Source organism: Nicotiana sylvestris, chromosome 7, assembly GCF_000393655.2.
Source record: "Nicotiana sylvestris chromosome 7, ASM39365v2, whole genome shotgun sequence".
Lineage (NCBI taxonomy): Eukaryota > Viridiplantae > Streptophyta > Magnoliopsida > Solanales > Solanaceae > Nicotiana > Nicotiana sylvestris.
The window spans coordinates 45,759,192-45,787,158 of NC_091063.1; the positions used below are offsets into that span (position 1 = coordinate 45,759,192).

General features: G+C 39.4%; 1 long non-coding RNA gene across 1 annotated transcript; it reads left to right on the forward strand.

The window, feature by feature from the left end:
* Positions 1 to 24: 24 nt before the first annotated feature.
* LOC138874187 (uncharacterized) lies at positions 25 to 27,895 on the forward strand. The gene is made up of 3 exons (XR_011401224.1): positions 25 to 620; positions 11,495 to 11,561; positions 27,575 to 27,895. It is a non-coding gene; the product is annotated as an uncharacterized lncRNA (long non-coding RNA).
* Positions 27,896 to 27,967: the final 72 nt, after the last annotated feature.

Below are 27,967 nucleotides of genomic sequence, written 5' to 3' on the forward strand. Positions count from 1 at the left end.
GGCAACCATTTTTTAGAAGGAGACCCATCAGCTAAGATCTCATATCATCTTATTCACAAAAACAAAAGACCTGGACCTAGACTAAAAGAAGAAACGGCAGCCACCCATTTTAGAAATTACCTCACCTTTCTAAATCTCCAAAACGGCACACCCCAATTCCAAAAATGAAACAACCGCATTAAGAAAACAAATAGCAACTTCTGTGTCTAGCTCAAAATAATCTCCATTTTCTCCGAACAATTTCCGACCAATGATGAAGATCATGGTAGCGATCAAACATGTCATTGATTACGCCGTCAAAATTCGAGTTAAGCCTGACAAGAGTGGAGTAGAGACCAAAATGTGAAGATGTCAATGAACCTATTTTGTGAAATAGCATTAGAAGAAGCTTTAAGGATTAAACAATCTGGTTTGGCTTTAGTAGTGGTTGCCTGTAACACTCTTCTCATTATCCACTTTGCAAAATCAGTTTCTTTGTTTTGAGGCTCGCTGCCTATTTAAGGATTTAAGCAGCATTTTTCTGATTTGAGGTCCGTTCGAGGTCGACGACGTTAGTTTCTGATCCGGTCACGATCCCGTTCAGTTATTCTTCTAATTTCCTTTGGATTGCTGGCAATTAGGTACGTATTTAAGGCTATTGTCTAATTTTATTTGGTTTTGCTTTACATGATTGGAATTTTCTGAGAATTAGTGACAGTTAATAAAAATGGGCTTTGTTTGAAGTTAAAGTGATTTTTAACTTTTCTGTTGTTAGTGTAATTATCCTTAGAGTTGTTTTATTGTTTATGTTGGAATAACTTAGTAAGCTTATGTTTTGTTATCATTCGATTCAGATTTTGTTTTTTTATTAAATAAACTGGTCTAGAATGCTAGTCGTTACTCTATGGCTATTTGATTGCAAATTGCTTGTGCTTTTTCCTGTGCTAATTGATTTACGTTATTGTGACTTTGTGATTTAGCATATCTAATTCAAGACAAACCCTCTAGTGGTGATAATAAATACATAGATATTAAATAGTTTATCTTTTCTATAAAAGTACACATAATTTGGATTGTTAGACAAGAATTAATATGCCATCAAAATTAATGTTACCGTAGGCCCTCCCATATTCCTTTCACAAATAGTCTTTAGATAATTCATATTGCTAGTTGCTTTCGGCATTTAAAATAAATAAATATCGTGACTATGGGTACGGCTCCCGTGACATGGTCATGATACATAAATTTGGGTGCGCATTTATGTGACCCGAATCCAAATCTCAATAATGTTAGATAAAATATTTCGAGAGCCGCGGGTGCATTTATGTGACGTGGTTCAAGACGTATTTTAAATGACATTGCAATTTTTCCTTAAAAAATAATTAAAAGCGGTTATAAAGTTTAAAATTGCACAATAGGCTAAAACATGTATTAAAATCATATAATAGGCCAATTATAACAGTTGAGCGACCGTGCTAGAACCACAGAACTCGGGAATGCCTAACACCTTCTCCCGGGTTAACCGAATTCCTTACCCGGACTTCTGTGTTCGCGGACTGTAAAACATAGTCAATCTTTCCTCGATTCGGGATTTAAAACCGGTGACTTGGGACACCATAAATTATCCCAAGTGGCGACTCTGAATTTTAAATAAATTAATCCTGTTTCGATTGTCACTTAAATTGGAAAAACTCCCTTATACCCTTCCGGGGTGTAGGTAAAAAAGGAGGTGTGACACCTCTGGCGACTCTGCTGGGGATCGAACCCAGAATCTCTGGTTCAGGGTTCAAGAATTCGAGCTTAGAATAATTGGTATATTTCGCTATATTTATTTGATTTTATTACATGTTTGAGCCTAATGTGCTAAATGTTGCTTTTTACAGCTTTGATATTATCTGAACTGTATATAAACTGCTATGAAACCCCACTCTTCTCCCTCCTGAGGAGTGCACGCTGGTCGTGACTTCTTTCTGTTAGTGTCATATCCCAAATAGAACGAGGTTCGGACAAGTTGCAAAGCCGGATAATCTTTTGGTTACCGGTACGCAACCCCCCCTTGGCTCGAGTTGTCCGCTCGGATAAGCCAGGTCTAGAACAATACACCCAGGTTTTAAACCTAGAATAACTCAGCCTCATGCTGGATCCCTAGTAAGAACGCTTATCTGCATCATGTGCATTTGACTTTGGAGACTCAACACAGGGGTTGGGTCCGTCTAGGACAGGTGCACCTAAATTAAAAGACCATCCTGATACATCTTACGTGCTACTTGCGGATCTGTCTATTTTGGCTTGCATGCTGACTGGCTTCTAGAATAAGGAAAGAAAATGAAAAAAAATCGAAAAAAAAAAAGAGAAAAGAAAAGAGAGTGAGAGGTAGGTATTTGAATTACCCTGAAATTCTGTTGAATTTCGAAAAAAAAAAGTTATTTCAAAATAAGTCATATTTTCTTTTGTTCCATCAAAACTGGGCGAACTACGCGGGTCTGATTCTCACCGGATGTGAGATACGTAGGCAAACCTCATCGGTTCCAGCCCATTATTTTCAAAAAATCCAAAAATATTTTCCTTTACTTCCTCTCTAGAAAAGTCTTTTTTTTTAGACCCCAATTTTTAAAAAATTCAAAAATATTTTCCATTACTTGCTTCTTTAGAAAGCCTTTCTTTTAGACCCTAATTGTTTTAAAACAAAACAATATACAAAAATATTTTCTTTTAATTTCTTCCAAAAATCCAAAAATATTTTCATTCTTCTTTCAAAATTGAAAAGAAAATTCAAAATTCAAAAATATTTTCTTTTTTTAGAAGCATTCCTTTCATAAATAAAAGTAAAAGTCCAAAAATATTTCCTTTCTTCATTAGAAGTTTTTCTTTCGAAATTCCAGAAAAAAAATTCAAAAAAAATCTTTCTTCTTTAGAAATCTTTCTTTGCAAAAATACTGAAGAAAAATCAAAATCCAAAAATATTCCCTTTCTTCTTTATAAGTCTTTCTTTCGAAAAAATAAAATAAAAAATTCAAATTTTTTTTTAGTTTATTTACTTTATTCATGATCTTCCCGAACTACGCAAGATCTGATTCAGTTTTCACATGATACGTAGGCAACCCACATCAGGTTCGATCACCATTAAAAAGAAATGAAAAAAAAATGAAAAAATGTTGATAATAATAAGGACCGACTGAGTCCATTCTAACATGTTTTGTTTTGAATTGTGAAGAAAGTTGAGGTGGTCGGTTTGTGGTAAGCTGGAAACACAAGATCCAAGGAAAAATGATAACTGACATCGAAGCTGTTACAAGTGCTCAAGAGACTCAGGGTCAGAGGGTTCAACAAGAGTGTACTGTGTTTGGGGAAAATAGAATACTGAAACAGCAAATGACCGAAATGTGTCAAGCATGGGCCAGTGGTCAAAGACAGCCTCGTCATGAGTCACAATTTGCTACACAACAAGAGTAGTACCACTCTCCTGAGTACCACTCGTACTCGTTTGATCTTCCTGCAAACATTGAAAAGCCTGCCCGAAAGATGGTACAGGAAGAAATGACTCAAAGAGTGAAAAGCTTAGAACAACGGTTGAAAAACATGCAAGAGTTGGCAGGTCAAAAGAGTGTTACTTTCAAAGATCTATGCATTTTCCTCGATGTCCACTTGCCGCCTGGTTTCAAGACTCCCAAATTTGAAAAGTATGATGGACATGGAGACCCCATAGCCCACCTGAAAAGGTATTGCAATCAACTGAGATGTTCGGGAAGAAACGAAGAATTGCTGATGGCTTATTTTAGGTAAATCCTTACGGGAGTAGCATCCGAATGGTTATTGGATCAAGACACATCTCGCTAGTACGTCTGGAATGACATGGCACAGGACTTTGTCAATCAGTTCCAATACAACATCGACATTGCCCCAGACCGCATTTCCCTTTCAAACCTGAAGAAGAAACCAAGTGAAAGTTTCAGGGAATATGCCATTAAATGGAGAGAGCAAGCAGCTCGAGTTAAGCCACCCATGGATGACCACGAGCTAATAACTGTCTTCCTTCAAGCGCAAGAGCCAGATTACTTTCAGAACATGATGTCCGCAGTTGGCAAATCCTTCTCGGAAGCAATCAAAATGGGAGAAATAATAGAGAATGGTCTTAAGACAGGAAAAATTATAAGTCAAGCAGTTTTTAAAGCTGCAACTCACGCTGTCCGGGTTGAGTCTGATAATTTTTGCGACACAAATGAGAAGATTGAAGAAATCATGATGACATCAGGGTCAAGAAGAGGTCCTAGGAGAACATCTCGAAGGTATGAGCAGCCTCCTAAAGTTATCTATGAATCCCCTGAGCAATATTATCCCCCTCAGAACCCACAACACTCTATTGTTCCACCTCAGTATGTTGCCCGGCCACCAAAATACCCAGAAGGTGAGAACGAGCACCACGAAATCTCCAACAGCCTCCACAAAATTTTCAGGTGCCCTATAACCCACATCCAAGCCAGAGGTATAAAGGGGAACAAATGTTGAAAGATAATTTTACACCAATAGGAGAGTCCTATGCAAGCTTATTTGAGAAGTTAAAGCATTATGACATGATTGCACCTATTCCTCCAAATCATGTGGACCCACGTGCAAGAAGTTTTGACCCTTCTAAAAGGTGTGAAAACTATTCCAATGCCTAGGGGTACAATGTTGAAAGCTGTCGGGATTTGAAAAGAGAAATAGAAAGGATGATCCAGGAAAACCTGATTGTGATCCAAGACAGTGACACCCAGAATATCGTGCAGAATCCTTTACCTGCACATGATGATGCACACTTTGTGGGGATGTTGCGTGGTGACAGGGAGTATGAGAATCCTCTTGGGAACTTGCTAACTGAAGTTAATGATGTTGAAATTGGAGAAGGCTCTGCTGATTCTGATGACCAAATTTGTGGCGAAATGTCAAGCCTAGCGATTGAAAAATCATTCCCTCCTCACTAGGATGGAATCTTGGTAACTTGTTTTGATGTTTTTCTATTATCTGGGTTATTTCAGGGTTGTGATCCAGATTTTATTTGTTTTATTGAGTCAAACCCTTCTATCCCTCCATTCTGTTTGTCTGAGTCTTGTCTGTCTATTCTGTTGCTATTTTCATTATTCGGGTTATTTTAGGGTTGTAACTCGTATTTTGGGTTGCTTGTTTAGTTGTAAAACCCTTTCATCCTTTACTCAATAAAATACAGTTTGTCCTTTAGTGTCATTCTGTTCCTAGTTCTTTTGTCGCTAGTTCTAATGACATGCAGAAATTTTGGCCAGATCTTAGGAACCGATTTAATCTGGAATTGGATAACTGAAAAAAGCACTTTTGAGGATGAATATAGAGTTGAAATACTTTGGAATTAAGGTCGAGTAAAATTCACCTTCAAATTATTGTGAAGATTGGGCTTGAGGATGTTTAATCAATTGAAGTTTGTTGGAAAGTTTGACATTAAGAGACGGAAAGTGTCTTGTGACCACGAAACACCAAGAAGACGGGCATGTTCATCAATGATGTGATCACGACAGGATACTATAATTGGCGTTCTCGAGGTTAGGAAGCCCTTTTTTTGCTACCCAAAACACTTTATACCCTTTGTCACCCCTTTGAGCCTGTGTTATTTTCTTTGACCACCCCATTTTGGAATCAAGCTTAGAGTCAAGAGTAAAAAAAATGAAAAAAAAATGAAAAAAGAAAAGAAAAGTCCATGCCCCAAGAGTACAAATTGGGGTAGCTCTTTGAAAGTTCAAGTGAAAAAAAAAAAAGAAGAAAAGAACTGTCGAAGGTCCATTCCCTCAAAAATAGAAACTGGGGCAACTAAAAAAAAGAAAAAAAAAGGAAAAAAAAAAAGAAAAAATGAGAAAAAGAAAAAATAGAAACAGAAAGAAAGATGAAAAATAGTTTAGGTTAGATGTTTGAACTACGTTCGACCTGATTCCTTAAAAAAAGGATACGTAGGCAGCCTCACGGTTCGGTCCAACCAAATAAGAATTTAAAAGAAAAAAAATTCAAAAAATAATCCCCCAAATAGCTGAAACTGGGGCAAAGATTTTATTTCATTTTTAAAAGAGTCAATTCCAAAAGTTGTAAGTATAAAACTCCGTCATCTTTAGTCTGTTTTGAGCCTCACGTCGGCCTTTCATCCAACCCTATCCAAAAACCTTCTCCCGATAATCTTTCAAGAATGCCAAAAGAAGCATGCAATGAGCAACGGTTGTCACACGACATATAACACTGTCAAGTTACTCACAAAAAGTGAGAAAAAGAAAAAGAAAAAGAAAAATAAGAGAGTCTTACTAGTGAAAACCTTTACGGGCATTGTAAAGTGACGGTAAGCAGAGATGAATAAATGAGAGAGACTTGTTGGTGAAAACCCCTCGGGCACTACTTGTCGAAAGTGAGAAGCGAAGCTAATGCGAAGAATTGGCATAAACAAGCCCGACTTCAAAGGTCATAAGAGTGGTAAAAGGGAAGATTGGATCAGTTTGGTAGATCGGTCGTTAAGTCCAAAATGCATGTCATGATCATTAAGGCTAGTTATTGAAAAAGAAAAAAAAGAACTCTTCCTTCTGTCCTTCCGACAGGGGCATTTATTGTTAATACTTGTTTCTTTGCATAATTGTGTCCTTCACTCCGAGTCTGTCCTTGTCAAAACAAGCAAGAAAAGATTTCAAAATCTGCTACCAGCTTTTCAATTGCATAAAGAAAATTTGGCCAGCACTAAGTTGTTACTGTCAACATGCCTTGAGGATTCATGCAAAGGCTCCCCCTAAAGACTCTTGTCAGCCTACTTGGCGCAAGCAAAGATAACTGGTGATTCTCTCTAACAGACAAATTGTTCAAAAGCAGGAAGTCATTCAAGATATCAGAAAAGGTCACCTAAGCAAAGATCTCCAGTTGGGATAAGACTGTTTGAGCTGCAAATACAAATGGTACTGGGTATGAAACAATCAAGGTTGATGTAGAACAAAGGTCTCTTGAAACCGACTCAAGCTGATCGAGCAAAAGTCAAGCTGCCCAAGACATCAAGGACACAAACTGACCATCATTTTCAAAACTGACAAATTTTTCTTTATGTGAAACAGGATAAAGCAGTGCAAGGAAAGTGGTTAAAAAAACAAAAAAAACAAAAAAAACGAAAAAAAGAAGAAAAGAAAAGAAGAGAAGAGCCGACAAAGGGAAGTTTCTCAAATCTTTGCCTTTATTTGTCTTGCTATTGTGCATAAAATCTCGCCATTGATCTTCATATTTTTTCCTCCTAGGATAAAAAGTCCTAGTCTGATGGATCTTCTCCCAATAAATCTTAGTCTGATGAATTTTTCTCCTAAGATAGAAAACCAAGTCTGATGAACTTTCTCCTAGGATCACAATCTTAGTCTGATGAATCTTTCTCCTAAGATAACAAAAAAAGGGAACCTATTTTGATGAACTTTCTCCTAGGATCGAAATCTTAGTCTGATGAATTTTTCTCCTAAGATAGAAAACCTAGTCTGATGAACTTTCTCCTAGGATCACAATCTTAGTCTGATGAATTTTTATCCTGAGATAGAGGACCTAGTCTGAAGAATTTTCTCCTAGGATCAATATCTTAGTCGGATGAACCTTTCTCCTAAGATACCAAAAAAGAAGTAACAAAGAGACCTAGTCTGATGAACTTTTCTCCTAGGATCGAAATCTTAGTCTGATGATTTTTTCTCCTAAGATAAAAAACCTAGTCCGATGAATTTTCTCCTAGGATAATAATTAAAAAAGGGAAGTCTGAATTCGAAAAAGAAGAAGAAGGGAAGTCTGGATTTGAAAAAAAAAGGTCAATTTTTAGTTTTTTTTGAAATCAGGGGTCCCGCCTGGAGAATAGGGTCAGTCTTTACTTTAGTCAAGCTTAGTTTATAGTTTCGGCAAGTTCAATCACGCATAGGAGACGCATGTCCTAGTCAAGTCATTGCATCCTCCATCAGCAGTGTAGGTGATTTATAGTTTTGCTAACAACTCACAAATCTTCCTAGTGTAAACTGGGGCAGAAAAATTTCTTTTGTTTTGTCTGTTTTGTTGTAGAATCAGGCGCCCACCTGGAGAACAAGAGAAAATAGTTCAAGTTTCGAGGAAAAACAGTGTAAGTTTCAAGGGAAGACAGTTCAAGTTTCAGCAATCAGGCGCCCACCTAGAGAACAAGGGAAAACAATTTGAGTTTCAAGGGAAAGCAGTTCAAGTCTCAAAGGAAAACAATTCAAGTTAGAAGTAGCAGAAGCTCGCAGCAAGAAGGCGAGTCAACATACGAGATGATCAATGGAAGTAATCTCAGCCCAGAATTAAAAAAAACAAAAAAAAAATAAGAAAAGAAAAAAAGGGGAGTGAATCCAAAATACAGAAGCTGAAACAAGAGGCGATTGCTCAAGACATGACTGAGGTCACAAGCACTGCATGTCCGATCTTGATCCAAAAAGCTAAAGAAGAACGAGCTAGCACCTGCAGCTAACAAGTGCCGAGGTTCAAATCTAAAGTATGCATGAAGAACCATTCAAGACTCCAGATCAAGCTTCAGAAGACTTATAGATAGGAATCTTGTAACTCATAGTTGACAGGCTTGGTTAGTCTTTTTCATTTTTTGATTTTGATGTAATAACGGGACCGCGGACTGGAACCTTGACGGCACCTCAATCGACTCTCCACCTCGACATACTCCATTACCTTATTCATCTCTGAACTACACGTGGCCTGATTCCTTTATAGCTAAGGATATGTAGGCAGCTCAGATACCAGAGCTCGGCCACATTCCCCTTTTCTCTTAGTTTTGGTCTCCTTAAATAAAGGTCGGGTCAAAACACCTGTCTAGTCATTCTTTGTCCGAAAACTCTTCGCGTTTCCAGTCAAAGAGGGCAGCTGTAGACATGTGATTTTTGACCCTCCCCAAGATTTTTCATATTTTAGCGCGTAAATATTTAATTTAGGCCTAATATAGCTATTTCAACTCATTTTTACTCTTTTACTTTATTTTATTACAAGAAAACAAAAACTATAAAAATAGTTTCATTAATGTTTTGTAGTCATTTTTAATCTTCAAAAATACCAAAAATATTTTGTTTTAATAGTCAGTCTTATTTTAATAATTATTTTACTTAAATAAAATTAATTAATAAATAAGATCGTATTTTTGTCTCGTTCGCGGGGAAAGAATAAAACTCGGGCTTGAACAACCCATTTTTAGGCCTAATTTTTGGACCTAGCTCATAATGACCCAAGCCCAATAACCCTAAAACCCTAGGAAGACACTTAAAAGGGACCCTAGACCTACAAACAAAGGGCAACCATTTTTTAGAAGGAGACCCATCAGCTAAGATCTCATATCATCTTCTTTACAAAAACAAAAGACCTGGACCTAGACTAAAAGAAGAAATGGCAGCCACCCATTTTAGAAATTACCCCACCTTTCTAATCTCCAAAACGACACACCCCAGTTCTAAAAATGAAACAACCGCATTAAGAAAACAAATAGCAACTTCCGTGTCTAGCTCAAAATAATCTCTATTTTCTCCGAACAATTTCCAACCAACGATGAAGATCATGGTAGCGATCAAATGTGTCGTTGATTACGCCGTCAAAATCCGAGTTAAACCTGACAAGAGTGGAGTAGAGACCAAAATGTGAAGATGTCAATGAACCTATTTTGTGAAATAGCATTAGAAGAAGCTTTAAGGATTAAACAATCTGGTTTGGCTTCAGTAGTGGTTGCTTGTAACACTCTTCTCATTATCCACTTTGCAAAATCAGTTTCTTTATTTTGAGGCTCGCTGCCTATTTAAGGATTTAAGCATGATTTTTCTGATTTGAGGTCCGTTCGAGGTCGCCGTCGTTAGTTTCTGATCCGGTCACGGTCCCTTTCAATTATTCTTCTAATTTTCCTTTGGATTGCTGGCAATTAGGTACATATCTAAGGCTATTGTTTAAGTTTATGTAGTTTTGCTTTACATGGTTAGAATTTTCTGAGAATTAGTGACAATTAAAAAAATTGGACTTTGTTTGAAGTTAAAGTGATTTTTAACTTTTCTGTTGTTAGTGTAATTATCCTTAGAATTGTTTTATTGTTTATGTTGGATTAACTTAGTAAGCATATGTTTTTATATCATTCGATTCAGATTTTGTTTTTTTATTAAATAAACTGGTCTAGAATGCTAGTAGTTACTCTATGGCTATTTGATTACAAATTGCTTGTGCTTTTTCCTGTGCTAATTGATTACGTTATTGTGACTTTGTGATTTAGCATATCTAATTCAAGACAAACCCTCTAATGGTGATAATAAATACATAGATATTAAATAGTTTATCTTTTCTGTAAAAGTACACATAATTTGGATTGTTAGATAAGAATTAATATGTCATCAAAATTAATGTTACCGTAGGCCCTCCCATATTCCTTTCAAAAATAATCTTTAGATAATTTATATTGCTAGTTGCTTTCGGTATTTAAAATAAATAAATATCGTGACTATGGGTACGGCTCCCGTGACATGGTCATGATACATAAACTCAGATGCACATTTATGTGACCCGAATCCAAATCTCAACAATGTTAGATAAAATATGTCGAGAGCCGCGAGTGCATTTATGTGACGTGGTTCAAGACGTATTTTAAATGACGTTGCAATTTTTCCTTAAAAAATAATTAAAAGTGGTTATAAAGTTTAAAATTGCACAATAGGCTAAAACATGTATTAAAATCATATAATAGGCCAATTATAACAGTTGAGCGACCGTGCTAGAACCACGAAACTCGGGAATGCCTAACACCTTTTTCCGGGTTAACAGAATTCCTTACCCGAACTTTTGTGTTCGCGGACTGTAAAACTGAGTCAATCTTTCCTCGATTCGGGATTTAAAACGGTGACTTGGGACACCATAAATTATCCCAAGTGGCGACTCTGAATTTTAAATAAATTAATCTCGTTTTGATTGTCACTTAAATTGGAAAAACTCCCTTATACCCTTCGGGGTGTAGGTAAAAAAGGAGGTGTGACATCTCTTAAACCCTGGACTATTCTGAAGTTCTTATTTTGGTTTGATTGAAACTCTTTTCCTTAACAAAACCTTTGATTCTTACTTCTCTACTCGGTTTGATTCAACTTCTTGCCTTAATTAATTTTCTCTTGCCTTATTTGTTATTTGCTGATTCTTGCCAATTATTTCCTTAACTGAACTCATGTTCATTCACCCCTAATTACCTTTTTTATACCCAAGCCTTACTTGATTCCCTTCCTTAAATATCTATCATGCTTTTACCGTTGATTGATTATCCCTTGATTAAGGGGAAGACTTACTGATTTTACGTGTGTGACTGATTTTGCGAATTTCCCTAATTGCTACATAATTGATCCCTTACCTTATTTTGTTTAACTCTTGATTACTATATAAACTCCCTCTTATTTTAACTTCAATACACGAACAATAGTTCAAAACTACCACTTTTACACTCTAAAAAGTCTCTCTTTGCTCTCCTTGCTACTTGTGATCTCTGTTGTTCTAGCAGCGGCAAGCCAAGGCTGGAAATTGCACAATACCTTTCTCACATCTTGTGTTTTTCATTCTTTAACTAGGTATGCTTCTAACTAATTTTAAGAATCAAAACCTATGTGTTTACTTACTACTTTAGTCCATATGACCTGAGTTCATTCTTGCTTCTGTTTACTGCTTACCAGTATGCTTAATACCGTATATTCAAATATGTAATTAGCATGCTTCCATTTTACTTGCTTGTTTGCTATCTTGTTTAACATGTCTACATATGAAACTAAGCCTGTTTGACTGCCTACTATTTATCTAGCATGCCTAGACTCAGCCTTTGTGTAATTAGCATGCCTTCACCTGTTAATACTTGCCTAGCATGCCTATCTAAGTATTTGTCTGTTCTGCCTCACTCCTACTAAGTTAATTACTCTCCCTAGAATGGCTTCAACATGTTTCTGTTGTGATCTTTACTGCATGACCTGCATTCTACCTACTAGTTCTATAGAACCCCATCAAAACTCTATGTATCCTGTTGTTTGTGTGCTCCATTAAGGTGTAATCTCTATGTTCTCAATCCATCTTCCCTTATGTGAAGGCTGCTTGCCAAAGTACTCCTTAAAACTGTTTGTTCTATGACTTGTGTTCAGATTGCAAAATTGTTTTCTTTACACTTTCCTCAAACTGTTTTATCACTAATGGTTTTCAGAAGTTCTTTTCAGTTTTAAGACCTTTCTTTTAAACTCTTTCAAATCATTATGCACTTTCACTTACTCCTAGAATACTAGGTCATGCCCCTCTGGTATGTGTACTGCTTAGAGACCCTTGAGATCTCTTTGAACTCTGGTATATCAGGGCTGGCACTTCCACACTATACAATGATCAGTTGTTATTTAAGCAAGGTCTAGGTGTGAGCATTGCCCGGGATCCTTGAGGTCCTTAGGAAACTCTGACACACCTAGACATGAAATTAGCTATGGAACTTTGGCATTTGAGACTACTGGAGGCTTGGAAATCATTTGGGCCTACCTCGGGCTCCCTATAGATTAATTTCTATTCTATTTATGTATTTTTATTCAATTTATTAGTCTGTAATAATTATTGTAAACAAACAGTGGGGTGACTAGTAAAAAGGGAGGATAGTTATATGCTATGAGTAAAGTTGAGAAGGTACCATGCCTATAGGGTCTATTTAGAATCAAATGTGTTTGTTAGATAATATGCCTATAGGATCTACTTTGGTTTAAATAAATTCTGCATGCTTTACTTTCACAATTAGAAGCCATGCCTATAAGATACAAATCAGTTTTATAATTAGCTATTATGCCTACAGGGTATAAAGTAATTGAAGTTCAGTTTCCCTTACAACATGCATCCAAATTCGTCTCCTTAGATCATGCCTATAAGATTAAAATCAATTTTAATAGAAATCATGTCTATAGGGATTTCGCTTTGATCAAATAAATCCTACTTGCTTCACCTTATGTTCAAATAGAAATCATGCCTATAGGATCTAAAACCAGTTTAGTTAGACCTAAAATTAGTTTAACTCTAAGCTTATACTGGTAAGTTCTGAATCAGTTTAATTAAATAACCTACTCTTTTCATGTTAATCAATATCACTAGAAAGCATGCCTATAGGATCCAAATTACCCGTTTAAAACTGCTTACTGATTTACTGCCTTCCTAATCAATAATAGATATCATGCTCATAGGATATCACTATTATACGCCTAGGCAAGCCTATAGGGCGCTTAAAATCCTGCAACTGTAAAACTATGTTCTGTTATCTGTGACTGCTCATATTCAAACATGTCTAAAATCAGTAGGCAAGTTGAATAGGTCTTTGACACTTTGGTCCTAATTCAATACTGCATATTCTCTGCTCACCTATATATGCTGTTCTAGGACCTCTTTTATCTGAAAACTTTTGTTTGAGACGTGCACTTATTTGTTCTATTTGTGGAGGTAAAATATGAGCCTTTAATTGTTCCCTCTTTAATGCAGTCCTAATTGTTTTGGTTGACGCCTAGATTTTCTCCTTTAAGCACCTTAGGATGGTCTAGAACTACCAAAATTAGAGGTCCTAAATACCTCTAGGGCCATAAGGAAGGGACAAGTAGTGCACGCATAGGATATCTTTCCAGATTGCTAGAACGCTTTAGGCTATAACTAAGGGGAAGGAATTGGGTAGTAAGGATATGATGACTACGCGCTAATGTCATGTGTAGCCCCTCATCGAGGAGTGATTATCGAGCATTGTGTGGGTATGATCCTGTAGGCTAACCAACCTAGGACCTCCCTTTCCCCAACTCTCGTTGTTTAAATGAATTTGCTTTTCTTTATATATGTTCAAATTGTTCAAACCTTGTTTTCATTACTTGAATCATACATGTATTTAGAATGTGAAAACATGCCTTTATTTGAGAATACGTGTTGAAATTGTTTAATGACTAATTCACATAGTTTAAGTTCAGCCGGGACCCACCATTGTGGACTGCGAGGGGTGCCTAACACCTTCCCCTCAAAGGTACTAAGCTCTTACCCTAATCTCTGGTAATGCAAACTAGTTCATGAGTTAATTGCTCTAGGTGCCCTAATACACCATAATCCGTTAGGTGACGACTCTTCAAACACCCAATTCCCAAAAGGAAACGAGTTGTCTCCCCCCATGAATGTCGAAACCCGGACTTCCCCATCAAAAAGGGAAAAAAGGGGGCGCGACACCTTTCCCTGAGAAGTGGAATGCATCTCGTAAGTGTAGTCTCTCCTTAACTGTAAATTTTTCCTTTAATTTCTTTCTTCTCATTCATAATTGTGGTTGTGCAACTGTCGCCCTAGTTCCGAATGTGGTCCCCCAGTTAAAGGAATGTATCAAGGGCATCTGTACACAGATGTCGTACTCTAAGCGCTCATGATGCAAACTTTTGAAGGGCCGATGGGAGGCCCATTCTCATGGTAAGATCTCTCCCTGAATAGTTAACACCATCCTTCTAACTTTCATCATACTGACTTTCCTTCCCTTTTATTGTTGTAGGTTTTCCTAGGACCACCAAACTTAGGCCTTTAGAAGGGGACAAGGACGTGTACTTGTCCGTTGATCCCTCCACTACGGAAACAACCCGTGGTCGCCATGGGGGAAAAGAAGAAGAAGAAAAGAAATGCCTTTGGCTCCCCGAGTCCCGTGGTGAAGCTAAAGAAAAGAGTGGCTCGTAAACCCAAGAAAAGCTCCAATTCTGGGGTGCTGGATTCCGATTTGCTTTTTCGGCTAAGGGACGAACCCGAAGAAGATGACATTATTATTGCCCATGGAACGATGCTTTCTAAAAGGCAGGTGGCAGCCGAGGGGGAGATTCGTGAGGCAGACCTCCCTTGGGCTCGGGAGGTTAATGTGGAGAGGGGCTGAGACCCCTATGATGTCGGCTCTACTCCGAAGGAAGCGCCCGGTGTAATAAAAATTATGGGGACACCCTTCTACACCAAATCCATGCTCGAGGAGGCTCAAGCAGGAAAGGAGAAGTTCAATGAAGGGGTCCATTGCGCGGACGATCCCCTTCATTCCTTTTTTGACGGTGTGGACTCGTCCGCTTTGGAAGATTTTTCCTGGCTCAGTGACTTGGAAGTTTGGAAGAAGGACACATCCTCGGAAGCCGGCGGGTCAAGGTCTAGCCCGAAATTGAACAATTAATTCCCTACATCGAGTGTGGTCCTCGATCGCAAGAGATTGATTATTCTATCCGTCCCTGAGGATGCTCGAGTCCTGTCTACTCCTATGGGGATAGCTAGCTACCTCTGATGCCTGGTGACCAAGGAGGACCAAGAAAAAATGAATGAGGTGAACGTGTCGTGCCTTTTCAATGAGGCGCAGCAGGCGCTGAACTGGGTAAGGCATCATTACATTCCTTCGAACTTTCTTAGGTTTTGATATTTCTCGCGTTTTTCATCTTTTTGCAAGCCTCGGTACTTCATTACAACAGCTTCCTTTGGTACCAGGTCGAGGTCAATCAGCTTGAGCTCGAGGCTAGGGAGCTAGCCCAGAAAAAGGATATGTACAAGCTCCTCAACGAGCAGCAAGAAGGGTCATTAAGAATCTTCACGCCGAGTTGGACAGGGCTCAGGAAGAGGCGTTGGTCCTGCGGCGGGAGGACGCCGACTTGGTTGAGAAGGTAAAGGTTTTCGAAGTTAGAAATGAAGAACTAGTCGTAGTGGCTAATGGCAAAACCTCGTAGGTCCAACAAAAGATCGACGAACTCCAAAAGGAGATGGACGAGATCCAAGTCATGGCCAACGGGTGGAAGAACAAGATGGATCTCCTGGCCTTAGAGAAAGAAACTGCCCAGGCAAATCTGTCTTCGGTGGAGGTCCAGCTCCAAGTAGCAAAGGAAAAAGCTGATAAACAAGCTTAGTTAAATGAAGATCTCCGAGCACAGCTAGGATCGACCATCACAAAATGGGACGCCTTTGGTAAAGAGCTCGAAGAAACGAGATCCAAGTTGGATAAAACCTCGGTTAATGCTGAAGAGATAGTGGCTCAATACAAGGTCGATGTCGAAGCAGCCAAGGCCTGCTTGAAGGCCATTTTTGAGTACGTGAGGCAGCTATCTCGAAAGGAGACCCTCGAAGAGATCCATGCCCGAGGCTTCGACCTACCTTCTAAGAACGATGAGGCAAAAAGATTTGAGGCCAAGGCGAAGAAGCTAGCTAAATCTGAAGGTGAGAAGGGCTCTGAAGAATCTGAAGGCCCCGATGGTTCTGGTGATGAATCGGGCTCCGGTGAAGATCAGGTGTGAATGCCTTAGGATTTTTTTTGTGTGTTGTGTGCATTTTTTTGTTCATTTTGAGTCCATTTTTGTTGGGATTTTGTAAAGATATTTCGGAATATATAAAACTTTCTCCTTTTGGCAATTCAACTTTTTTAGCATCTCTTCACAATTCCATTTTTGCAAATATTTTTGATGCCTTAGCATAGAATCAAACATAGTGATAAGTCATTTATTTTTCGGAGATCCGAACAGAACATGCCTCGATGCGATTTTTTCTCGAAACTTTTGAAAACTCGGAGTGACCGGGAGTTTTCCCAAGATGCTTAAGTGTTCTTAAATGATGCCTTTGCCGAGGGTAACCTTTTAGCAGGTTTTGAATTTTTATTGAAGTCCTTACGCTTTGATTACGGGCTTCGGACATCTCCAAACCATTTTTTCAAGACGGCCATGGCCTTTTAGGGTTAGGCAATACCTAATAGGTTTTGTGCCTTTTGGTTTTGAAAGCTCGAGTTATTCGAACTTATTTTGGAAGACAGTCCCCAAGTGGGGGTAACTCTTGGGCTCGGATAGGGGTATCCCTTGGGCTTGATAGTCCCCGGGCAGGGATAGCCCTTAGGCTTAACACTTAAATAGGCAAAAATATGTAATAGCGAGGTAGAAGATTTCTTTTATTTTTGTGTGTAAAGTACAAGATTGAAAGAGTGTAAAAGCTCGTATTATGGCTAAGGTGGCCTACGTGGGTATGGTTCACTTGACCATTTGGCCCTTACAGTAAATCCTAACCACCGATCTTAGGCTGTTTAAGCACAAAACTTCCTTTTTTCCTTGCTATAAAGCTTGACCCAAGGGTGATGGCCCCCTGTATTCGAGGTTGATCTTGAGAGGGATCAGATACTGTGAATGAGACCACTTACTCCGATTTAAAACCGGTCTTCGATTCTAATTTAGCACGATTTACTTGTTGCCTCCTTAAAAACCTTGCCAGAAAATCCATTTGGGACAAAACCGGTTCAAGGGAAAAATAGTGCAATGCATGCTTTCAGACCTAATGGTCACATTCTCCTTTGGTTGTTGTCTGCAAGTGTTAGTCCGATTCATAATATCATGAAAAGGTGAATGAGATCGTACCTTAGCAGTAGTATCGCTTTAAATATGTCACGTTCCAGTTGTTCGGTAGTTATGCACTATTTCTTGCTTTGAGTTTGTACGAGCCTTTAACGGTAATCCCGATGACTCAATATGGTCCTTCCCAATTCGGCCCTAGCTTCCCCTCGTTCGGGTTCTGGGTGTGCAGTGTTACTTTTTTTAACACCAAGTCCCCAATATTTAAGTGTCAGAGGTTGGCTCTAAGGTTGTAATACCTTTCTATCCGTTGTTTCTTGGCAACCAATCGGACTAGGGCGGCCTCACGCCTTTCATCCAATAATTTCAGGCTCGTGCTCATGGCCTCACCATTTGATTCTTCGGTCGCATATCGGAACCTGAGGCTCGGTTCTCCCGACATCGATCGGTATTAGTGCTTCGACACCGAAGACCAATGAATATTGAGTGGCCTCAGTACTAGATATCGAGGTTACACGTTATGACCACAAGACTTCGGACAAAATTTTCTTCCATTTCCCTTTGGCACCGGTCAACCTTTTCTTTAGGTTTTGAAGTATAGTCTTGTTCGTTGATCCCGCTTGTCCGTTCCCGCTAGGGTGATAGGGTGTTACCAAGATCTTTTTGGTCTTATGGTCTTCGAAAAATTTGTTTACCTTGCTGCCGATGAACTGCTTCCTGTTATCACAAACTATCTTGGCCGGTATCCCGAATCGGCATATTATGTGGTCCTAAATGAAGTCAACGACTTCTTTTTCCCGAATATTCTCAAACGCTTGAGCTTCGACCCATTTCGAAAAATAATCGATCATAAACAGTATTACCAGGTGCCCATGGCAAGGGACCGACAATGTCCGTTCCCCACTTCATGAATGGCCAAGGTGACAAAACCTAATGTAGTAGTTCTCTAGGTTGATGGATTATTGGTGCATGCCTCTGGCAGTCGTCGCATCTTCGTACAAAGTCCTTTGCATCTTTCTCCATGTCGATCCAGTAATAGCCAGCCCTGATTATCTTACGAACCAAAGATTATGCCCCCTAACGGTTTCTACATGTGCCTTCTTGAACTTCCCTCAAAACATATTCGGTATCTCCCGGCCCAAGCATATGGCGAGCGGGCCATCTAATGTTCTTCTGAACAGAGTATCTTCAGACATGCTGAACATGGCCACCTTCGTGTGTAGAGCTCTCGATTCTTTAGGATCCGAGGGCAACTTCTCAGTCTTCAAGTAGTCTATATACTTGTTTCTCCAATTTAAACTTGTTGAGTTTATTTCGGCATGGCCTTTTTTCACTACCGATTTCATGAGTTATACGACCGTTCCTGAGCTAAATTCATCATCATCAACCGATGACCCCAAGTTAGCCAAAGCATCAGCCTCGCTATTTTGGCCTCGGGGTACGTGTTGTAGGGTCCATTTCATCGATGCAGCGTTACCTGCAGTTTGTCTAAATACCTTCATATTCGTTCCTCTTTTACTTCGAACGTCCCATTGACTTAATTTACCACAATGAGGGAATCGTACTTAGGTTCGACCACCTCGGCTCCCAAGCTTTTTACCAATTCAAGACCTGCAATCATGACCTCGTACTCGGCCTCATTGTTAGTCAATTTCACAGTTCTAATAGATTGCCTAACTATGTTACCCGTAGGAGGCTTCATACGATGCCGAGTCCGGACCCCTTTGCATTTGAGGCACCATCTGTAAAGAGGGTCCAGATTCTCGAGGAAGTCATCGAGGTTAATAACAATTCCCTTTCGACTTCGGATATTAAGGACGCGTAAAGTCTGCTATGAACTCTGCCAAAATTTATGATTTGACTGTAGTTCGGGGTCGATATTTGATATCGTACCCTCTAATTTCTATGGCCCATTTAGCCAGCCGGCTCGAGAGCTCAGGTTTATTCATTATATTCCTTAGTGGGTAAGAAGTTATGACACATATGAGGTAGCATTGAAAGTATGGCCTTAATTTTCTGGAGGCGATTAGCAAAGCGAGTGCCAATTTTTCCAGCTAAGGATACCTCGTCTCGGCCTCGCCTAGAGTTCTACTAACATAATAGATAGGAAATTAGGTACCTTCCTCTTCCCTGACTAGGACTCCACTTATCGCTACCTCGGATACCACCAAGTACAGGTACAACTATTCATCCGGCTTCGGAGTATGGAGCAAAGGTGGACTTGAAAGGTACCGTTTGAGTTCTTCCATTGCTTGTTGGCATTCTGGATTCCAAGAAAAGTTATTCTTCTTCTTCAATAATGAAAAGAACCGATGGCTCTTATCGGAAGACCTCGATATGAACCGGCCTAGGGTGGCTATGCACCGGTTAGCCTCTGAACGACCTTGACATTGTCCACAACGGTGATGTCTTCTATAGCTTTGATTTTATCGGGATTGATCTTGATGCCTCGGTTGGACACCATGAATCCAAGTAACTTCCCGGATCCTACCCCGAATGTGCATTTCTCCAGGTTCAGCTTCATATTGTTTTTCTTCAGTATGTCAAAAGGTCTCCTACAAATGTTTCAAATGGCCATTTGCTCGCAGAGACTTAACTAACATGTCGTCAATATAAATTTCCATTGATTTTCCTATTTGTTCTTCGAACATTCAGTTTTCTTGGCATTGATAAGTGGCACCAGTGTTTTTTAGTTTGAATGGCATTACGTTATAACAATAGGTACTGAATTTAGTGATAAATGAAGTTTTTTCTTGATTGCCCGGGTCCATCCGCATTTGGTTGTACCCGGAATTAGCATCGAGAAAGCTGAGTATCTCGTGCCCGGCTGTCGCATCGATCACCCGATATATGTTTGGCAAAGGAAAAGAGTTCTTGGGACATGCCTTGTTCAAGTCTTTGTAATCTACGCACATTCTTAATTTATTTCTCTTTTAGGCATTACTACTACGTTAGCCAACCAATCCGGGTATTTAACTTCCTGAATGGAACCTATTTTAAGGAGTTTGGATACCTCATCTTTGATGAATGCATGCTTGATTTTGGACTGATGCCTCATCTTATGTTTAACTGGGTGGAATTTCGGATTCAAATTCAGCTTATGAGTGGTTATTTCTGGCGGGATCCTTATCATATCAAGATGGGACCAGGCGAAGCAATCTATGTTAGCTATAAGGAATTGAATGAGTTCTTTCCTGAGGTCGAGAGTTAACCCCGTGCCTAGGTATACCTTCTGATCGGGTAAGTGTTCAATCAATATAACTTGCTCCAGCTCCTCGACCGTCGATTTGGTGGCATCGAAATTGTCAGGTGTGATGAACGACCTAGAAACTCCGTAATCATCATCCTCGCCTGCTTCCTACTTCTCTTGTTCGGTCGGGGCTGGTGTCGGTGACTGCTATTTAATTTCTTCCTTCCTAACCGGCTCTGAGTTCTTTGATGTTGATAGTGCAGACATCAGGATCACCTCATTGACCACTAACATTTCTTTTGCGGTCGGCTGCTCTCCATAAGCAGTCTTGATCCCTCCCGGTGTGAGGAACTTTAGTGCCTGGTGTAGCGTCGAGGGTATTGCCCTTATGTTGTGAATCCATGACTGTCCGAATAGAGCATTATATATCATTTTCCCTTCAATCACAAAGAACTTTATTTCCTGAATGGTCCTGGCGGGGTTCACTGGCAGAGTTATCTCTCTTTTAGTAGTTTCGCATGCCATGTTGAATCCGTTTAAAACCCGGACTGTAGGCACTATTTGATCTTATAGACCCAGCTACTCTACGACCCTCGATTCGATGGTACTGGCCGAGCTACCTGGATCAATTAACACACACTTAACTCAAGATTTATTTATGAGTACAGATATTATCGGTGCATCATTATGCAATTGCACAATGCCTTCAGCGTCCTCATAGTTGAAAGAGATGGTTCCCTTCGATATAATCTCGGGTTCGTTTTCCCTTGTGATGGACACCTTAGTGCGCTTTAGCATTGGCCCCTAGGGGATGTCTACTCCACCAATGATCTTGTTAATAACGTGTTGAGGTTCCTCTTATTCGGTCTGTTTGTTAGAATCCCTATTCCTGAAGTGATTTTTGGCTCGATCACTCAAAAATTCTGGAGATGCTCGTTATTGAATAATCGGGCCACTTATTCTCTTAGTTATCGGTAGTCCTCGGTCCTGTGGCCATGAGTGCTATTATACTTACACATCAAATTAGGGTCTCTTTGGATAGGATCAGACTACAATGGCCGAGGCCACTTGGTATCTTTGATGCGTCCGATGGGGGATACGACACCGGCAACATCAACATTGAAGTTATATTCCGATAATCTCGGTGCCTCTCTAGTCCCAAGTGGCCTGTCGAAATCATTTTTGCTTATGAGCCCCTATCTATTGTGGCCTCGATCATTCCTTTTTTCATTTCTCCCAGGGTTAAGGGTAGATCTGCTACCCCTTCGATCTCCGCTATACGGTTGATACCAGTCTCTGATCGATCTTTGTTCATGATCGATGACTCTCTTAGGTCTGTCACTAGTTTTGATGGGATAAACAGACCCAGAGGGGGCCCCAAGCTGGTCATCCTCGACTTTGATTTTTGATTGATACTTGTTATGGACGTCGACCTAGGTTACCATCGGGAATTCTATCAAATTCTGTTTCAGCTGCTGTGAAGCCAAGAGCTTTGGGGGTCGAGCCCCTGAGTGAATGCTCGAATAGCCCAATCATCCGCAATCGGAGGCAGGTCCATCTGTTCCATTTGAAACCTCGACATGAATTCCCGGAGCATTTCTTTATCTCTTTGTCTAACTTTGAAAAGGTCCGATTTTCTGGCCTCGACCTTGATGGCCCTGGCGTGCGCTTTTACAAAGGCATTCGCAAGCATATCAAACGAATCAATAGAATTAGGGGTAAATTGTGATACTATATCATCGCTCCCTTTGATAGGGTTTCTCCGAACTTTTTCAGAAAAATCGACTCGATTTCATCATCTTCTAAGTCGTTTCCCTTGATGGTACATGTGTAGGAGGTCACGTGCTCGTTTGGATCTGTGGTTCCGTTATCCTTCAGAATTTTGGGCATAAGGAACTTCTTCGGGATTGGCTTCGGTGTCGCGCTGGAATGAAAGATAAAGGATAAATTTCTTGGAATCTAGGCCTTTCAATATCAGGGGTGCTCTTGGAATTTTATCAACTCTGGAGTTATAGGTCTCTACTTTTTGGTCATTGGCTTCAATATTCTTCTCTCCTGATTCCACCCACTTTGTCAGTTCCTTAAGCATATTTATCATTTCGGGGTTGGTCCCGGGCTCAACTTTACCCAGCCTCCCCGTGATTTCTTCATTTCTTCGGGCGTTTTTCTGGGATGGTTCGGGCTCAACTCTGCTGGGGGCACAACTTTGGTTCTGCAGTTGGGCTATCGCTATTTGTTGAGCTTGTAATATTTCGAAGATCACCCGCAGATTGATTTTTCACCCTCGCTATCGTGCATACCCCGAGCTGTCGATCGGGCTCCTCCACGAATGCTATTCTCGGGGTCGGTCGGCGTGTTTGCATCAATGGCACCTGTGAGTTGGCATCGATAGGGTCCGTAACTGGGACTCCGTTTGGGTCAACAGGGTGTCCTCGTTGCTAGGTACTATATTGTTGATTTCGCCATGGTGGCCAGACTCAGCATCAAAGTTCAAGTGAGCATATTGAGAGTTTGACATTCTTAAGTTGACCTAAAATTAAAATCTCAAAGAACAAGCGTAAAACAGAGTGCATTATATAAATTTGTATCAAATTACCACTGTTATCCTTAACCCCATGGTGGACGCCAAACTGTTTACCCTTAAAAATGGATAACAATTGAATTTATGTGCGATTTTAAGAATATATGGACTAATTCAATACAAATAATTATTAGCGTTAGATGAGCAGATTAATGATAGAATAAATGGGCAAACTAGTTATAAGACTGAGTTCAGGCTCAGTTGCGATCCTAACAATTAGCCCGCCTTCAATTCGGAACCAAACCTTTATGAAGGGCTATGAACAGAACTAAGAACTTAAAATAATCTTTAGAAGCAGAGAAAACAAATGTATTTTGCCTTGATATGTGTGCTACCATGTATTTAATGAATAATTAGCTTCCCCTTTATATAGTAGAGGAGTTTTACGCTAAGTACAACTCTAAGAAAGGTAAAATCTTCCTCTTCGCTAATCACTGGTCTGCCGTTGATACGGGCGGAGATTCACGTCGTGAAATCCGGTCGGACACAGATATTACGGCCCTTTGTTAATCGTGCATAGTTGTTCGGGAATGCTCTCCGAGGTCCCAGAACTCGAACCGTACCCGGGGGGCGTGGTCTCGATGACTCTGAGGGCAGGTATTTTCCTCGGCCCTGATGCGAGAGGCTCTTGGTTTCGAATCCGATTCCGTGCAGTCATGTCCTTGTTTCTTTTGCCTCACCGGGAAATCGAGGTGCTCACTACTCCCTATATATATATATATCGTTTGCATCTATCACATATCACGCAAAGAAATGAGATTTTTTTACAGACATTTCCGGTTAAATCGTTTGCAACGAGCCATATTCTGACAGATTTTCAGTGAAATGTCCATTATAAATTTTCAATTTTTGTGCTTGTGAATTAAATGAATAAGATTGTTATTGTGATACTTATGATTAGGTTATTAATCATATAGCACATAAACAAAATGCGATGATAAGTGATAATATTAGCGTTATAGAGTGTCCATGACCAATAATTAAAGAATCTTAATTTTCTTTTGTAAAGCAAAATTTAGCTAAAAGTACCCACTCTCACCTCATTTATTTCTCTCCATCTCCAGGTGAATTGGGTGGTCCCTATCTATTGCCTAGTAGTCCTATGATTCACTTTTATAAATGAGACAACAGACATGGAATTTGATAAGGAAATCTTGAATTTTAAATATGATAATTGCCAGCAAAAGCAACATTTTACCATTTAATTAGGATTTGCCTTAGATCAATAGAATTCCACTAGCTAAATATGCCAATTTTTTTAGGAATAAATAAATCTTGACAGATAGATGATAGGAAGAATGATAAGAGAAAAGGCTAGTTTGTAGGATCAAAAAGGGGGTTCAAACGTTCAAAATAGGGTCCTTCATCCCACTTGGTTTGCCACTCTAAAAAAGAAAAGAAACATGAGATTATATGGCCTTTTTTTTAATTTAACCTAGTGCACAATTAACCTAATTGTGGCCTATTTGCACATTGCAAAACAACGTCTATGTTATGACTAACAAAGATATTTTTCTTCATACATGATTGGGGTGCTGGCAATACTAAATTACTAATACACTAATAACAGTCAAATAAGTTGGGATTAGCTCATAGCTGTATAAATCATCACTTCTTCTTTAAGTTCAACTTATATCATCATCACACCTAGCCAGAGAAGTGAATTATTATAAATATTGAGTTATTATATATATATATAACGAAAAAGGGATAAAATGCCCCTAAACCTATTGAATTTAGTTTAAATTTACCCTTTTTCCACATATTGGGTCACAAATACACAAATACCCTTAATGTTATTTTTTGACATTAAAGTACCCCAGAAGTGTGAGAGATTAAACAAATTAACGTGGCACCTTGTAATTCATCCACATGGATGAAATTGTAAATTGCACCAATGAACCCGCCTCACCCTAATTGAACCCGACCCAACCATTCAAATTGAATCTCATAGAATCTCTAGTTCTCTACACAGGTAACGCGGGGATTGGTCTTAATACGAATTTCTGCGAGATAAACCAGATTTTAAGTATTGGGGCAGTTTTGAAGGCTAATTTAACGGTTGTTAATTCTTTATAAACCCCTCTAGGTACATGCCCTTACATACAGAAGTAGCACATCATATATCATTCTAACTAGGCAAATTATGATTATCATTTGTAATGGGGGGAATTATTTTCTTCTTTTATTTTTTAGCCACTGCCACAGGGGTGGAGGGAAGCTAATTAATAGACAAATTAATCCCTCTTTTTGCGGCTATATATTTCTAGAAAAGATTTTCAATTCGTTACCTCCACTAAGCCCTATTTTTTTTTTAATCTTCACAATATCATTTCGATCATTCAACACCAACAAAATGTTATTTTGAGTTATATAGTTCCTAATACGCATCCAAAGGGCTCTATGAAGGTCTTGAGCTACTCACTACTTACTCTTAAAGATTTGGGCTTAATGCTCACATTATTTTACGGTTCCACCAGTCTCCTCACAAGGTGAATGTCTTCAGTAGTTGACCGACCCAGCATGAAGCCAAATTGGTTCTCAGAAATGGACATACTCCTCCTCATCCTCCCTTCTATCACCCTCTCCCAAATTTTGATCGTATGACTCAACAACTTGATACCCCTATAGTTGTTGTAGTTTTGAATATCCCCTTGTTCTTGTACAACGGAACCATCATACTCTACCTCTACTCTTCAGGCATCTTCTTCGTCTTAAAAATTATGTTGAACAACGTAGAGAGCCATTCCAAGCCCGCCTTACTTATGCTCTTCCAGAATTCCACAGGGATCTTGTTGGGCCCGGTTACTTTACCCCTACTCATCCTACGCATAGCCCTTTCAACCTCCCCCACTCCTATGCGTCTACAGTACCCAAAATCTCGATGGCGCACTAAGTACTCTAACTCACCCAGCACAATGCTCTTATCGCCCTCTTCATTCAAGAGTTTACGGAAGTATGATTGGCATCTCTACCTAATATGTGCCTCCTCCAACAAAACTCTACCCTCCTCATCTTTAATGCATTTCACTTGGTCCAGATCCGGAGCCTCCCTCTCTCTCACCTTCGCCAACCTATACAACTTCTTTTCCCCGCCTTTGTCCCCAAGTTCTTCATATAAACGACCAAACGCTGCGGTCTTAGCCGCAATAACCACTAACTTCGTCTTTTTCTTAGCTTTCTTATACCACTCCCTGTTACCCTCTTCTCCTCCTCATTTATGCTCTCTACAAGCTTCAAATACACTATTGTTTTAGCTTCCACTTTCTATTGACCCTCTTCATTCCATCATCAGTCCCCTTTGTGACCACCAAATTAAACCTTCGAGACCCCTAATACGTCTCTCGCCGCCTCTCTAATATAGTTCGTTGTCATAGTCCACATACAACTCGCATCCCCACTACTCCTCTAGGCCCTATAGCCAGCAACTTTTCCCTCAACTCCTAGGCTTTATCCTTAGTCAATGCACCCCAACTGACCCTAGGTAGACCAGACATAAACCTACTCCTCCTCGTCCACTCGATCTCTAGATCCATAACCAAAAGCTTATGCTGAATCGTAAGATTCTCACTAGGGATGACCTTGCAATTCGCATGAAATCTCTATCACATTTCTTGAGGAGTAGACAAATAGCCGGCCATATTCATTTTTTTAGTCATATACATTGATTATACATAATTATACACATATAATATATAAATTATACACATATTATACCTCCACCATCTAATTTTAGGTTAAGTGGTTGAATGGACAGTTATTTGGGTTAATTCTTCTTCCTTTTACATGGTCATCAAACCAATCTTTTAGCGAGCACATTTTATACTCGTAATCGTAAAGCTACATTAAAATCCATCTATTTTCATGTTCGAGAGGGCATTGAATAATATAATTCTTATATTGGATACAAAAATGCATTAAAAGAGGCTCAGTTGGTGCCTTATCTTTTAATTGACGAAGCTACAAGTGTTTTTTTCTCCTCCCACTTCTTGCATTTTATAGGGGGCATTTCTATACCCGCTTTTTGGGGCACATTTTAACTTGTGTCTGCTTTACAAAAAAAATTGCAAGCGTACCCACTTTTTCGCGTAACTTCAGCATACGGGGCTGAAGTAGCAAAGGCAATCACGTAAAACTTCAGCATTCTAGTAGACAGGCCTGAAGTAGCAAGTGTGCTGAACCAAGTGTGCTGAAGTTTTTGTTTGTAATTGCTGAACTTAAGCATAGTAGCTGAAGTTTTGTTCTCTATTTGCTGAAGTTTTTGTTTGTAATTGCACTAAATAAGCTGAAATTTTTTTGTCCTGGATTCATTAGTTTCGTCATAAAGCTTTTTCAAAAACTTCAGTAGAAGATGCTGAAGTTATTTAGTTCATTTATAAAAACTTCAACACTAAATGATAATAGGTGAATTGGACTATAATTAGGCCCTAAAGAACCACCTTCTTGTATAGTTTTTATGGTAAAAAGTGATAACAAAATGCTCTGATTAGTGCTTTTCATGTTTTGCAGGCTATATACAATAAAAGAAGTCTATGGAGTACTTTTTTGGGATCAATTACGGAGAAAAAGAGGCCAATCTTACAATATCCGCTAAGTACACCACGCGAAAGCAGCAAAACCAGAACTGGAGATGGACTGCCGCGGTCCCGGCGTAACCGCGGTCGGACCGCGGCATAAGGCTGTTGCAAATTCTGAGAGGCTAATTGGCTGCGGTCCTGGCGTAACCGCTGTAGGACCGCGATAGGAAGCGGAAAATTGAGGGACTGAAGTGCAAAACACGAGATTTTTAGCCCAAAACCCTATATTAAAAAATAGAACTCATCCAAGGGAGGCATGTAATGTTTTAGAAAGTACTTTGGCAAGAGAAACAAGTGTGAGAGATCACCCAAAATATCATATTTT